We start from the raw sequence: 15,396 nt of genomic DNA, 5'->3' as shown, positions 1-15,396 counted from the left end.
TAACCCTGAAGAACGTGACCACAGATAACACGTGACTTGTTTTTATGTTGTTTGTCGGCTGACATTCTGCACACTACTATTAAGTTGGCTTTGGTCATTCTGGCCTTTTTACCTTGGGGAATAGGTGCCAGTAGAAATGGGAACAAAGTAGCATTTTTTTGAGGCATTCTTCTTGTAGAGTCTTGCCACTTGCCTTTCAGCATCTGCATTACTAATTCCACACTTTCTTTTTCTTTCTCTAAAATAATTACTGTCAGCTCACAGCAAAAGAGCAAAGATGCCAGTGCATTGGTAAATCGTGACGGTGTACAGAAACCAGTTTGATTCTTTGTTGAACCATTCAGAGGTTGCAGTTAATCTCATAAGAATTGGTGATTTGTTGGTTTTGGCACCTGATTCACTGTTGCATCACGTGACATTTCGAAGCACAAAATACTTCTAGACAGAATTACCGTACATTGAAATACAAAATCTGGGGGTTTTCCTTGCCAAAAGTGCCTTATTTTCTTCACGCCATGCTATTTTTAAGTAACTTTTATTTTTTTTGTACTTCTGCCATAGCCTATCAGTATTGCCTAGCTCAGGGGAGTACAATTTCTGTAAGCCAAAGGTCAAACTGGATCATTTCCTACTGACTGCAGAAAGTACGAAAATACACCTTTCGCTAAATTACCATGCAACAGCCATTTCAAATTCCAGGGCTGCTTTTATGTGATCTATATCCCTGTGGATGACTGTAGCAGCATGAATGCAGGGAATTGAAATGGGGGAAGTGCTGTTTTGAATGTACATCTATGCAAATGCTTTTACAGAAATGTTTCTCAAAGCTTCTGCTGTTCGAGGCTCCTTTACGTATCCTACGTCGTCCTCCTAGATTTGTAATCTGAAGTGGACAGTAATTACAGTTTATGTCGAGGGAGATCCTTGATGTAGATAACTCTTCAGATATCACCAGTTTTTGTGAAAGCCCATTTTTTTTTCCTGTAGATAGTAAAAATTCAGATGAGGAGTCTTTGCATCTGTTCAAATGCCTTCTTTAATTTATGATGTTTCAAATACGTATCTTGAAATCCATGTGATATAAAACATTAATTTAAAAAAGTTCTCACAATATTGGTAGTAATTAAAATAGAATGCATCTTTATTTTATGGAGAAAAATAGTCTAGCTCTGATGAAGGTGTTTGTTAGTTTTTTAATGGCATGTTGCTTTTTGTTTTACAAAAATGTATAGGTACAGCTGAAAAATCAGTGCATTTAGAGTAGTTTCACTTGTACAGAATCTTTTTAACTTAATAGATCTTGATTATGTTACTATCCTAAAAGTCAGCCACGGGCAGATGATAAAAAAATTAGGCATTTACAACCGATAACGTCAGGACCTTTTGATTGCATTGGCACAAGTGTCATTTCAGAGCAAATAATTTATATTCCTAGAGAATTTTATCAGAGGCAGGCATTTAAAGTTGGTGGAGTCCTCTCTCCAGTTCAGGTGAAACTATTCAGATGGGACAAAAGATTAGTATTTTATATTGAAGAATACTTCTATTCCCAGAACTACTGCTTTTCTGTAATATTTTTACTATTTTGTATTTTTATTAGATATGAACTACTGTCATACTTTGTCCACAGTGCATTTTCATCTCATTCTTCATTATGTGCAGAAGTGAAAGTTGCTGTAAGTTTTGAACTACTTTAAAGCTGAAGGACAGCAAAAAAAGGAAAACTCTAAAATCAAAATTTTGTTGTTGTCCACCAAATGCATTTCTCAGTTTACCTAAGTGCCTGTCTGAAATTGTAACCATTTTATACGTTGCCTGCTTATAGGAAAGAAAGAAGCTATTTTTAGAACTGAATTGGACAATGGCTTCAGTGTTGCTACATCACTGAAGCTAGGTTGTTCTTTATTATTATTCTGGGGTCAAATTCTAACATTTGAAAGATCATATATTCAAGTTAATTAGAAAGTTGCTGTTCCAGTGGGATTTATTTTAGGGTAAATCTATTTTTTTTTAGTAGGTCAGAATATAAACAAAAACGTGGTAAAGCCTTTCAAAGAAAAATCTGAGCAAAGCTATTCACTTCTTAAAAGTGAACTGTTGTACCAAAGTACAACAAATATGGTTTCTCTGAGAGTATTTTTTTTGTATGTGTGTTATCAATCCAGAATATATTTCATAAAGAGTCTTCAGGGACATAATTCATATGTTTTTAATGAACATATTTTCGGTGTATACTGACAATAATGATATTTTATTTGAACATATCTTTAAAAAGTATGTCCAAAATCTACATGTAATGAATGGTTTATTCCCAGACTGTACTCTTTGAGGGGGACCACTAAAACGTTTTCTGCCCTGAAAATGCAGGGAGACATTGAAGTGTGTTGCCATCCATTAAGAAATTAATTTAACTTGGGGGAAACATACTTATGAGTATACGAAACTTATTTCTTTGTGTCTGGGTAAAAATAGCAGTCATCGTAAATAGCACATTGTACAGAATGGAATCGAAGTAACACATTCCTAGGGTTGAAAGTACATAATTGTTATTGGAATTTCTATTTTGTTTTTAATATATTTGATATATTTTTCTAAAACACTATTAATGGAACACTGTCCAAATAACACATGAACCGTAACATTAACACATGGTACTCAATGTTGAATCAAACTGGTTAACGAAAGCTCTTCCTTCTATGTGCCTGGGCACTAATTGCAGGTGGTATGGTTCTGCATAGGAGGTGGGTGTTGGGCACAGCAGGTTGCAGTGCTAATTTCTTGGTGCCAGCATTTCGGATGTCCGTCTTTGACAACAGACTAACTGGGAGGAATCTGACTCCCAAGGCAAAGATTAACTGAGATCTGAAACTCTTAGAAGAATGAATTGAAAAGACAGCAACAACAAAACAACATATCTACATATATGCTTTGACTTGTATTGTGGCAGTTTGTGTGAAGCATTTAAGGTTTTGTTTGTGCAAAATAATGTATTCTGAGGGGAGAAACAAACATGGACGTTGCCAGAACACATGTAAATAAAACACCATTTATGACTGTACATTATGTGCAATAAAGTAACTGGAAAAAGTGCATGTACTTTATCCTCAAAAGCAAACTGACAGCTCTCAAAGCTGTAGCTATAGTTTTATTTTCTGAAAAGTTAAATTTTATTCTGTATCTAAACAGCAGAATAAAGAATGTACATTTTTCACACTTCAATTTTCATTAATGCTTTTAACAGTGTTATGAAAGATGTTAATTGTTGAAGAGGCTTAAATTTTCATGGTCATCTGATTACCAGGGTATTTTTTGCTTAACAGTTTCTTGTTGCATATGCTGTTGTCTGTAACTGTAAATGAAGCAAGCATGCATTACGTATCATAAACATGCAATACATATTTTGAATATGGGCTTGCGGTTGCACCAATTCTATAAACTTCTTAAAGATGACCAAGTGATTTTGATGTTGTTGTACTTCTGTGAGCATTACTGTTAGAATTGTTTAGAGCAAATAAGGAAGAGGAGTGCTACTTTGTAGTAAAGCTAACATACTGTTTTGGTGGGGAGGTTCTGGTTACTATAGAGGATGAAGATAATAAATCTGCCACCCTACCCAGTATGAATCTAGTGAGAAACACTTTGGAGAAGAAATAGATTACGGTGTTTTAACAGTTCATTAATATTTATGTGATGATATCCGGTTATAGTTCAAGACAATTTCTTTACCAAGGTATTTTTTGCTAAAACTTCCTTCTGTTTTACAGTGTTTAAATAAAAAATGGTTTCCTTCAGAAGTTAGCGTACAGATAAGGTTAAATATGGTGTCTTTAAGTCTGGTAGAATAGGGGAGAGGAGGCTGAATACCAAGGTTTAGGTGCACTTCCTCTCCTACACTCTTCCATGCAGGAAGGAAAATTTGGCATAACTAGCATTCAAAGATACCTTCCATGGTGAGTCACAACAAAGTGGTGGCATCATATCTGAATGAGCGTTAATCTCGGTAGTTGTAGAATATAGAGATGCTATTTGGCATGTGCCACTCGAGGTGGTAAAGCAGCCCGCGACGTCTTTGCTGTTACGCTGGCAGCAAACCCAGGCACGACTCTGCCCTGCAGCCCTGGCCTGAAGTGTGGGCACAGCCTCACTTGCCACGCTGTCTTTGGCCACACTGTGCGAACCCTCTCCTTCATCCATCCAGACCTCCACAGAACAGAATTGAGATGATCTTCCTTATCTCCGGCCCCAAGCCAGTAATACCTGTTGATGATCATGTTCATACTAGGAATTGCGTTTATTGGTCTACAAATTAAGTTAGATGTGGAATTTTATGACTGGAAAATTTCTATCAACAGACTTTACTACTGTTCTACCAACACTTTCTGCATCAGTGTTTTGGTATGTTCATGGAGGATGGCCAGATGTTACTAGATGTCTCCTGAATGTTTTTACTATAGTTATTGTAGTTACCTTGAGGAAATACAAACATTATCTATGTCAAAATAATGAGAGGCATTCATACCAGAGTGCAAAATGCAGTGTCTGAAATGTGTGTCTTTCACTTTGATGTTCAGGTCTACCAGCAAAAGTAGAAAGAGCTATTATCCAATTCTTTTCTCAGTATCCATGTCAAGTTCTCAAACAGTTAAAAATAGACAACCGACAGCCAGTGCCTGTTGAGTTGAACGCTTCTAAAAATTATCAACCACAAATAACCAGTGGCTCCCCAAACTATACCTTTTAAAGTTTTTGTAACGAAATAGCATAGCATGTATTTGCCTTTTTTAATTTCTGTCGGTGCATTTTCAAACTGTTTTCATCTTCAGCAGCAAACAAGGTTGACTAGTCCGAATAGCCAACTGGATAAACTCAGATGTGAGGTTCAAGGAAAAAACACCAAATAATGGCACACCTCTCAGCATTGCATCATTTCAGCAGCTCATCAGTAAATGAAGGTGGTTTCTCCAAATTTTTCTCCAAATTTGTAAACCCCTTATGCAGACCAGAGTCTAAACAGTTAGTGGGACGTTTTCAGAATGAATTCTGTTGATTTTCAGTTCACTGAGGGTGGCTTTTCTGAAATAGGTGGTACTTCCACTGCCTGAAGCTAGGAAGATCCCAGGTCCTCTTGCCATAGGTCTGTCGTTCAGCGAGCAGTTGTCTCAGTGTTACTTCTGGTTTGCTTTCATAGTCTCTCAAATCATGAAAATGATCCAGGTCTTTTTGTAATACGAAAGACGTATCAGTCTGTACCTTGTAGGGCAGTGCTTTAAAGGGTATTTTTTTAACTGGAGTTATTACAGTAAAAAGGCAGATTGTGTGTATAAGAGTATTATGGGAAACATGTTACTATACAATGAAGATACTAGGATTGCTATTTTGGAGTCTCACTGTATTATGTACATTAGAAATGCACAATGTAATAATAGTGTAATATTTACTTGTTAGTTGTGTACACCTTTCTAATTATGATTTCCAGATTCTGTCGTTTGATAATTTATAACAATGGGCAAGGTGGTTTTCATGGGACTGAGAATGTACCTTGTACGGCTCAGAGGTAGTGAAATGACAAGATACTGCAAATCACTCTTGTGTACGTGCCTTTTCAGGGAGCACAGCCTTTTTCAAAGGAAGGTTTTAAGGTCTTGTCCTTTACCTAATACCTGGTAAAACTGTGATGCAGGGAGCGTAGTTTATTTTCTAGCCTACACGCTAATCTCCAAAAGTTCAAACATCTGTTACCAGCTCTAAGACGTTACTGCATGTTAATTGCCATGGCAAAATCCATGTCTTGTTTTTAACATGGGTGCAATCTGGAGAGCTTCACATGCATACTACTCTAGTAAATCTCTGGATCTTTTTATAGAGAGTGGATCCAGTGCTGCAGAGGGGACCACAAAGCCATTACTGGCATGCTCTTGTGTGACTTTTCCCATATAACCTTAGTGATGAGACAATTTTGATTCTTTCCCTGAAAGGCAACAAATGAAGCAGATCTTCAGCTTTGTTTCTGAGAGAAAATAGGAAATGTATACCTATCTGGACTGAAAGAAGATAAAGAAAAATAATAATGTCAGGGCTTTGAATCCTGTCCTGAACAGATGAATAAAATTACTTTGGACTTTATATGAGCCAGGAGAAGACAAGACCAGCACTGTCAAGAAGCCCATGCTATGTTGACAAGAAGTTCATCAGAGACTGTAGGCTGGAATTTAAAGTGAAGAAAATTGAAATTATCTCAGTCCTTGAAGAGCTGGTTTGCCATATCTCCCTGTTATCTTAAGCAAACTTGTTAATTTCTCTGCTGGAAATCTTTCAGCCTAATTTGAATTTCATGTTCTGTTCTTCTAAGGTTCTGCCCTGCCCCCTCCTGTGCTGTCTTACATTTTACAGCCAAATTCTCCCTTCATTAGTATGGCCAGGTGGCACAGTTTGGTCTTGGTATAGAAAGACTACAAGCAAGACTTCAGGTCTAAATCAGGATGTGCAAGTGTGACATTATTTAGAAAGCCTGCTTTAAATAGATATATATCTCCGCCCAAGCAGATGGAAGAAGAATGTTCTCGATGGTGAAGGCACAAATCTAACACTTGGAACACCTGGGTTTGAGATGCTTCTTTCATTGCTCATGACTTGTGCAATTCTGAGCAAGATCCTTGCAGCCAAATCCACAAAAAAACCCACAGTCACCTGCACCTGAAGTGGGAATTAAGCCTTATTCAGGTGTTGAAATATGGAGGGTGATGATCTAGGTTTTCAACAGAAAAGTCTTTTTATGTTATTCCATAAAACGCCATTGCCTTATCTTCTTTTGTCTGTTTTTAGCAGCAACATCAACAAAAAAAGAAAATCCCTGGTACGCAGAGACAACATACCTGCTTGAGTGCAGAGGGGAAAGTACTGGTCAATAAATCCCTGTCTTTCAACCACACCCAGAGTAACTAATTTAGCGGCTCAGCTGCTTGGGTATGTCTCTCTCCCCATTTTTATGTGCACAGTGTGTATGGTTGTAACTTAGCCTTTTGTATTCCCCAGCTACCCATAAAGAAGCTCAGTACTCTTTCACTCAAGTACCTTTGTTGCTCTTGTTCTGAATTGTTGTACAAAGGCTGTTGTACCTCAGTTCCCCGTCGGTGAAATGAGGTTAATAAGAGTACCCAAGTAGCGTGTCAGCTGTGGATGACTGCATTCAAGACTGTGGAGTACTCAGATAGTACAATGCTGAGTGCTGTCTAGCATCATCACAGTGTCCAAGTGTCTTACTATCCTGAATGTACTTAAAAATAAAGCATGTAAGCAAAAAAAACCCACCAACTTTTGATTTCTTACTTAGTCAAGCCCACAGTATAAAAAGGGTGCACAATCTCCTAGGTCTCAGACCAGATTACCTCAGTGGGTACCAGCAGTGACAGAGATGGCTGTCTCTTCCTTTGGCTTGATTTGCGTTCATAACTTTCTCCGTCCTGCAGGCTCACTGTGGATGGACTGAGCTGCATTCCAGTTTTACGCAGCCGGGAAGTCTGAGGAGAGGCGAAGGGACCGAGATGCAGCTGCAGGGAACCACGCTGCTTTGCCTCTTCACCGGTGGAAGGTAGAAGCAGGGAGTGCCAGTTGCACTTGAGACCCAGCAGGACAGGCAAGACGGGGCTGAATTGCAAACCTGATTGGTGGCAGTCAGATTTTCCCAGGACAACACGGGAGACGGGCACGATGATAGTACTAGCGTATCTAACTCACCGCTTTTTACTTGTTGGATTGTTGGTATTGTCAGACAGAAAATACTGAGGTTGCTCAAATTTTCTGCTGCCTTTTAGGAAAATGCCTATCTGCTCTGAGAACTCTTTGTTGTTCACAGAGCCCACTGAAGAGTCCAGCACACGGATAGTTTCACCGATCTGTGTGTACTGAGGTTGAACAGCTTTGAGCTTTTGACTAAAGCAATCCTGACACCATTATAATACAGTGATAGTTTAACACTACGTTAGTTTGCATTAGTTTTAAACAAAGGTGCATGAGTGTTGTTGGATGTAGGAGGGGATATCTGTGACATACACTATCTCCATTTGACAGTTGAACTTAAAAGTTGGGTTGCTTTTTTTAAATCCACACCTGGGTGTTGGATTGTTGCTTTTATTTTATTAGTATTGCTCTTCCTTGACCGCATTTGGGAGCAAAAGTTGGCATAAAACCACCAGGTCTCCTCTGCAGTCATGCGAGGTTCTGATTGTTCAACTCTCAGGCTACCATATGATTTTTGAAGCTGAAATGCCTTAAAATAATTAACTTTGATGCAAGAACAACAATGTTTGCAGCCTCAGGCTTGTAGCTGTGCATGGTTACATTTAGGATGCCGATTTTGCAGTGAGCTTTCTACTTGCGTCTGAAGGAAAGAGATAAATGCTGTTTGTGAGAAGCAGGGCTTTGGGTTTCTAAAGCACCAGCCAGCGTTAGCAGGTAGGTATAAAACAGAATCACCTCGTCAGCCGTACCACTAGTCCCACCAAAGCCCAGTCAGTATTGGCTGATTTGTCATTGGTCACCTTCAACCACAAGTCAGCTGGCAACCAAACACTTCTGGCCAGCCCCAGTAGGTGGAAGGTGGAGAAGTGGGGATTTAGCTCCTCAATCAAGACTCTTCTAAGATTTTTATCTTGGCGAAGTAAGCAACTGCATTTCATTAGTTGTCATGTATGTCACAGTGATAGAAATGAATTATATCAATGAAGTAGGACTTTCACCTGCTCTGGATTTGTCTTGTGACTTCCCAGTGTGAGGGAACCTTGAAATAAATTATTTCCGCTCTGGCAAATGCCTAGTTTAAAAAAAAAGTTAAACCAGTGAATGAAATAGTCAGACTTCTGACTCTTTTTATGAGGGAGGGAAATAGTAAATAATGTTGCCTTAGAGCAATTTCTCCCTTGTCATCCCTTTTCCCCTTGCAGTTTGCTGTCACTAATCACTGTGAGCCAGACTGTGCACGTCGGAGAACCCTTCAGACGGAGTCAGTGGGGCTGCTCATGTGAGTAATTTGCAATGCACGCAGACGGGGCCATCAGGCCCAGTGCCATTAGACTCATTTCAGCTATAAATTCTCTGGGCAAGGACTTACATTTCTTGTCAGTAAAACACTGGGAGCAATTCTGGTGCTGTACTTTTTTTTTTCTTTTTTGCTTTTCTACAACTTCTCATTTTCTCTCACCGTTTTCTTCACGCACACAGAGAGCGCTACCAGAACGAGAGTAGCCGTGGCTCTGAGGAGTGATGCTAACGTGCCTTGTTCCTCTGAGGGACCCCTTTGGACGATTTAGCAATGTCACTCCGGCTCTAAACATTCCTTCTGAGTCAAGAGCCTCAGCGCTGATAGCAGGTTGGGAAAGGGAGGACCCAGTTGCAAAGGCAGGAAAAAAAGTTTCATGAGTGGCTGGCGGCAGCGGGAGAGGCCGGTTGTGCCAGTGAGGCAGCCGATCCACTCGCTCCGCTTGCTTATTCCTGCCACACACAGGCGTGTGCAGGCAGGGAAAATTCCTAGCTTTGATTGCGTGTGAGGAAAGGACCTGCTTCTGCTGCCACAGTAAAGTCTGTTCGCTCAGAAAAAAATCTCACAAAGCAGAATTGCCAAAATCCTGGGACGAAATGCTTCTGCTTAATCCCTGACAGGTCTTGCTCTTTTCACTGGGAGAAAAGTAGCCATTCATGGTTTTTTTCCCCCCAGTTTAATTACCAGCTTTGATGTGTCTATAATGGGAATAATGTCAGAGAATTCAAGGTCTTCTGTCTGCACTGCTACCTATACACTTGCATATAAATAACACTTTTGTTTCACGGGTTGGAATAATGGCTGAAGAGACATACCAATGGTGCAGTAACTCCTTTCCTTTGTACTGGATCTAATCGGCCTGCCGTAAGAAAAATACCACTTACGCTTTGCTTTTAGGCTGAAGCTCACCCTGTGCAGAGGTCTAGCCCAGGGCAGAGGCCCCACTTAAATCCTGCTAAGCCCTCAGACAGGCCCTCCAGGTTCTTCTCTGATGGGTACAGAGATCCAGAGGGGTTTGCATTCTGTTCATGGGTAAAGGCACGTAAATAATACTTTTATGACTCAGGTACGTCTTGAAATATGCAACCTGATGGCAGACAATTCTACTTTATTGTGCAGATACTTGCTCTGAACCACGTGGCTGGTAAGTCATGAAATATTAATGGCCATGCAAATCTTCTCTTCTGTATCACAAGCTTTTCTGTGTTCCTGACCCCTGACTTCCTTTAATCATCTCCTGGGTGTGTGGTCTGTTACTATTCCGAGATATCTTGTGAACAGGGGCAAAGTAATTACTTGATCCCTGCCTGCTGCAAGAATCTTTTTGAAAAGAAAATGGATAACTTCAGAGACGCTTCCTCCTTGCATTAAAATCAGCCCCACCTGCTTGCTTCGCAAGATTCTTCTTTTGGTGGCCTGAGTGCAGACCTACAGTGTTTGGTGTTATTTTCATGACTGTAAAAACAGCACTCTTGGATCTCCTAAGTCATCACCTGCCCTCCGTAGATTAAATACAATTTCTAGTCAGACGTTTTCTCCCTCCTCTCCCTCTCCTCTGGATTTTGCTTAAGGCATCCTTATAAATAAGCTATAACTCCAACCACCAGACGTTTTATTGTGGTTTGTTACAGGAAGGCCCAAAGATCTTTCAACCAGCAGCTGTAGTGCTTGTTACTTAAAGGGTTATCTTAGCCGTCTCCCTAATTAATTGGGATGAATTAATGCCTGAAACATTAAGTTTTTTAAGAACCAGGGCATGTGTTTTTGGCAGAAATCTCCTTTCCTTTCTCTACCTATTCTCTAACACCCCAAATACTAAAAATGATGATGTACCATTGTGGGGAAATGTGGCAATGCTTCCTAGCTCCCTGCCAAACGTAGGAGAGGTCAGTAATTTGGTGCCACGTGGGTCTGACAACCCAAGGAGAAGCAGCTGTACAAGCAATACAACTGGAGAGAGGGGAGTAATCATGGAAGAGCATTTGCCATACGGGAGTTATTTTAGTAAGCCAGCATGATGAAAGTATAGACATGAGGAGATATTTTTACAAGTGAGCTTGTAATGACTGCCAAGAGCGTAGTGTAACACTAGGACAATAATGACCACATGGTTTAATACAAGGTTATTAAATATTGACCTACAAGTGCTTTCTGATTTCTGGAGCAATTTTGCCCAAGCGCAGGAGTCAGCAATGCAGCACCAAACCCGGTGTTTTTAAAATGGTGGTTTCATATAGATAAAGAGGTGGGGGAGACTAGCTAAGCTCAAAACACTCATTATCAGAGCAGAGAAAATGGAACTGGGATACCTCAGGTGTTTTCAGTATCCCACTTTGTAACACCTGAGATGAAAGAGAAGAGCTTTTCTGGGGCTCTCCCATTCAATCCTCGGTCAGTCCGTGCCATTTCTGAGGACCAGGTGCTGGCCTGGGAGCAGTCCACACCCTGAGTTTTAAAGGTGCAAAGATATCTATCTACCTCCCCCTTGATTTCAGTCAGCAGTTAGGTGCCTACATATCTTTAAGGGCAAAGGTGTCTGTCAGCCACCACTTTTCAGACTTGCGGTGTATTTGTATTTTTCCAGCCCTTGCATATTGCCTCTGCTGTCTAGCTGCCCCAACTTGTTCTTCATCATTTTCTTTCTTTCACACTTTTCTTGGCGGTTTTTTTCTCCTGAAATGACCTCAGTGACTTCTGGGTCCTGTTGGAAAGGCAGACCCCACAGCACAGCTTGGCTCACACAAATGACAGTCGTGAAATTATGTTATTCAGTGGCTTAAAACCTGGCAGCCTCCAACCCGGGGACCACCCATGACTCGCCTGTGCCCTGTGCAGGGAGCGGGAGCCCTCGCCCTGTGTGGTGGAAAGCTGACATGCCACCAGCTGGTCGGTGCTGTGGGAGTCATGGAGAAAGCAGCCGGAGCAGAGAAGCCAGAGCATCCCTCCCTGCCCTTCTTCAGCGCTGCGGTGTCTTGCCACAAGATGACTTATACATGTCTAAATGATGATAATGAGTCCAGCTGCAGGTGCGGCCCTCCCTTGATTTTCAAAGGTGACGATTGCTAACTGGTTCTGGAAAGAGAAGAGCTCTGATCAGCTGAAAGGAGCAGTGAGTAATCCTCATCTATGTGGCTTTGAAACTAAGCTGTGAGTCACCCTAATGCGCAATAGCAAAAGTGCTGATCTGCCTGTCTCATGCTTCTTCACTTGAGACTCCAAGTTAACCTGCAGCCTTGGTGTGCCTCAGGGCCACCTTTCGGGCAGAGGAGACCCTGGGACGGTGGTTTTAATGCAAACATTACTAATGGAAGAAACTCGTTCTTGTAGTGTGTATGCCCAAACACTTAGTATAAGTAATTAGGAAGCTTTCCGTGTTTTTTCTGTATTTGGCATTTCCCTCTAAAGCTGCCGAATTGTTTTTATTTGAACAACATCAGATTTCAGCTGGGGATCACTCTCTCCTGTCTTGCGCACACCAGCCCGGCCAGCTGGAGCTGGTTGGGCTGGTGTGCAGCAAACTGGGCAGAGGAGTGTGTGGGGTTGTCTCTGGGGAAATCCACGGCCCTGTGCTCCTGGGGTCAGCACGACGTACACCAGCCCCCTCTGTCCTCCCTGCTCTCCACCATGCCCACGCTGCAGGACAGGATAGGGTGTGTCCTACCCCTTCAAAGGCCACTCTGCCACCTTCCACTCCCCTGAGTACAATGTCCTCGATGTCCTTGCTTGGCTTTAAGCTCAACCTGTGGTAGCGGCACATCGGGGATTATGAAAGCTGTTTGCCTCTGGTTTGAATGCAAGGCATGGGCTGGCTTGGCTGCATGCAGAAAACTGCACCACTGGGTGTTTTCATCAGCTTCCCCTGCCTGCACAGTGCTATTTAAAGTGAAAGCACTTTGATTTGGAAAAGGCAAGGATGAAGGTGAAGGATAATAATGGAAGTTTGTAAATGCAGCTGACATTATAGCACTCCATGTCTTTCATGCCATCCTTCATTTACTCTCCTGGCACTCTCTCCTTCTCTTGTAATGCCCTGTTGTTTTTCCCCCCATGAGCATAGTGCTGCTGAGAGTAACTGAGGTAGCTGAGTTTGATCCGTTTACATGCCTACGGGTATAGTGTGGGCTGTTATTTTAACCCTGCGAGTGAAATGATCCATGAAACCACCACGGTGAACTGTGCTAAGGGACAGAATTTCATAATCTGTGGATTACACAGAAAATAGTTTCAGGTGTTAAGAACTTTGAGTTCTCATAGTTCACAGCTATTAAAAAAAATGCCTCTTATAGTTACGAGCTTTTAATAGAGACCCATCCACATAACACTCCTGTGTGGGTGGGTGTTGGCACCAGCAGTGGGACGCCTGACTTTAGTCCTGGTTTGGGCTTCTCAGCAAGGCTCCCTCCCTCGTCAGCTGCCGGACATGGGCACTTCATCCTAGATTAGGAGAAAAGTCTAATACAAAGAGGGGGAATCGTTCTCCTCCTCTGTAACCTGCCCGGGCCCCCCATGGATTTGGTTTGGCTGGACATGAGCCCTTCAGACAACTAAATTTTATGTGAGGTGGACGTGAACTGAATCTCTCTTGAAGCCCACAGCAGGCGAGGGGGACAATAAGGTCCTAGTCCTGTATCACAGCCTTAAAATGGGACTATCTATCTCCCCTTTTCTGTCTTCAAACCTTCTCTGTCCCTCCTGCTTCTCCTTTGCTGACTGGAAGCCCACGGTGAAGGTACAAAACGATGTGAACGCGAAGTAGCTGGTTTCTGCTGAAGCCTCATGTATTTGTAAAGCTGACCTTCCCCGGTGCGGCTCACTCTTTGCCCTTCAGATCCTGCGGGGTTTCCTACATCACAAGAAGAGGGGGAACTCCTCTGCCCCAAAACCCTCATCAAAAAGCATTTGCTCAGATGTAGCAGGAGGCAAAATATTTCGAGTTCTGCAGCTGAACTCATATTAGAGGAATTATTTCAAGCAGTCTGTGCATTTCTTCTACTTATAATGTATTAATAACAGTCTGAGAGGGAGAAAAATAATTCATTAAACAATCAGCAAGGCATTCATAAGACATTATTGAGATCAAGTCTCAGGGAAACACATGAGGCTTCACAAATATATTAAGTTTTATCTACCCAGTTAAGTCATTTTACATAAGAAAGTGAAACTTAATCCAACTGCTCTGTCTCTGTAGCTTCTGCTCAAGGGGAGACGAATTCAGATCCACCATAATCTGAGTAATAGGTTCAACACCTGCTCCCTCTTATCAGAGGGAAAGGAGCAGTTTCATCTCATAGTTTCTGCAGTCTGCCCCATGCTTATCTATTCCCTTATGGCCAGATATCAGAGCAGACCAGCCAGTGGAATCCCCTTCCAGGGGCTAGAAAATGCCTCGCCATGAAACCCTTCTCCCTTCCTCCTTGCTGCAGGAAGTTTGCGAGCGCTTTCTTTCCCAGATGGGACTTGCCTGTACCCAGACTTCAGAAAAAAATTTTTTTCAAGTGGAATTTCTCCCTTAGCCCAAATCTGTATCCTTGCTCTAGTCAGCAATGAGGCAGTAAGGCACTGCTCGGTCAAATTTGCCCCTTGGAAAGACCCTGCTCTCTCTCCTATATTGGACATCTGGTATAATTGCCTCCTAACCATGCTGCTTTGTGGTGGAATGATTTGGTTTTGTTGAGAAGCCGAAGCTCAGCAACAGCCTCACTTCTCACCCCCATACTTTGCTTTCTGAACCTCTGCCGTTTGCTTGTGCTGTGCTGTAATGATCCTGTATGGGAAATGACTTAAAAAACATCACAAAGACATTTCTGGGAGCAGTGGAGTCTTCAAAGGAAAATTCTTGGGAAGCTGGAAATATGGTGGGAGGGAAAATATAATCTTTCTCTCATTTCAGATGAACTTTCTGCCTTCCTCGAAATTCCTGTGAATTTCAAAGCCTTTGATAGTCATGAAACATCAGAGGAGCCTTTATGCTAAGCAAAACCTGTGTGAAAGCTGCACTGCTTCTGATCCCACCAGGAGCTGCTTCACACCACGTTCCTCCTCCTTATGTTTGTCATCCCCTCAGCCGATGTAGTCGATCTGCATTTGCTTGGGTGGTCGTGGCTGTGCCCTTCCAGTGCTGTGTAGGACGATGCTGGGGGCAAAACCCATTACAGGACTTGCCTGCATGGCCAGTGGGCCACCCCAGCTGCTCTCCTGTGAGCCAGCCTACCTGCTCCCTGGGGATGGCTGTGCTCTGTGCCCTGGGATGCCTTGCCTGCAGCAGGATGCAGGGCACAGCTTGCTCTTATCCCAGCCTCCCTCACAGGGTCAATGCCTCCTGGGAGAGCTCTGATGCCACCAGGCAGGGGTGGCAGATTTAT

This window comes from Rissa tridactyla, chromosome 3 (genome assembly GCF_028500815.1).
Source record: "Rissa tridactyla isolate bRisTri1 chromosome 3, bRisTri1.patW.cur.20221130, whole genome shotgun sequence".
Taxonomy (NCBI): Eukaryota; Metazoa; Chordata; class Aves; order Charadriiformes; family Laridae; genus Rissa; species Rissa tridactyla.
Note: the sequence above shows the minus strand (reverse complement) of the source record.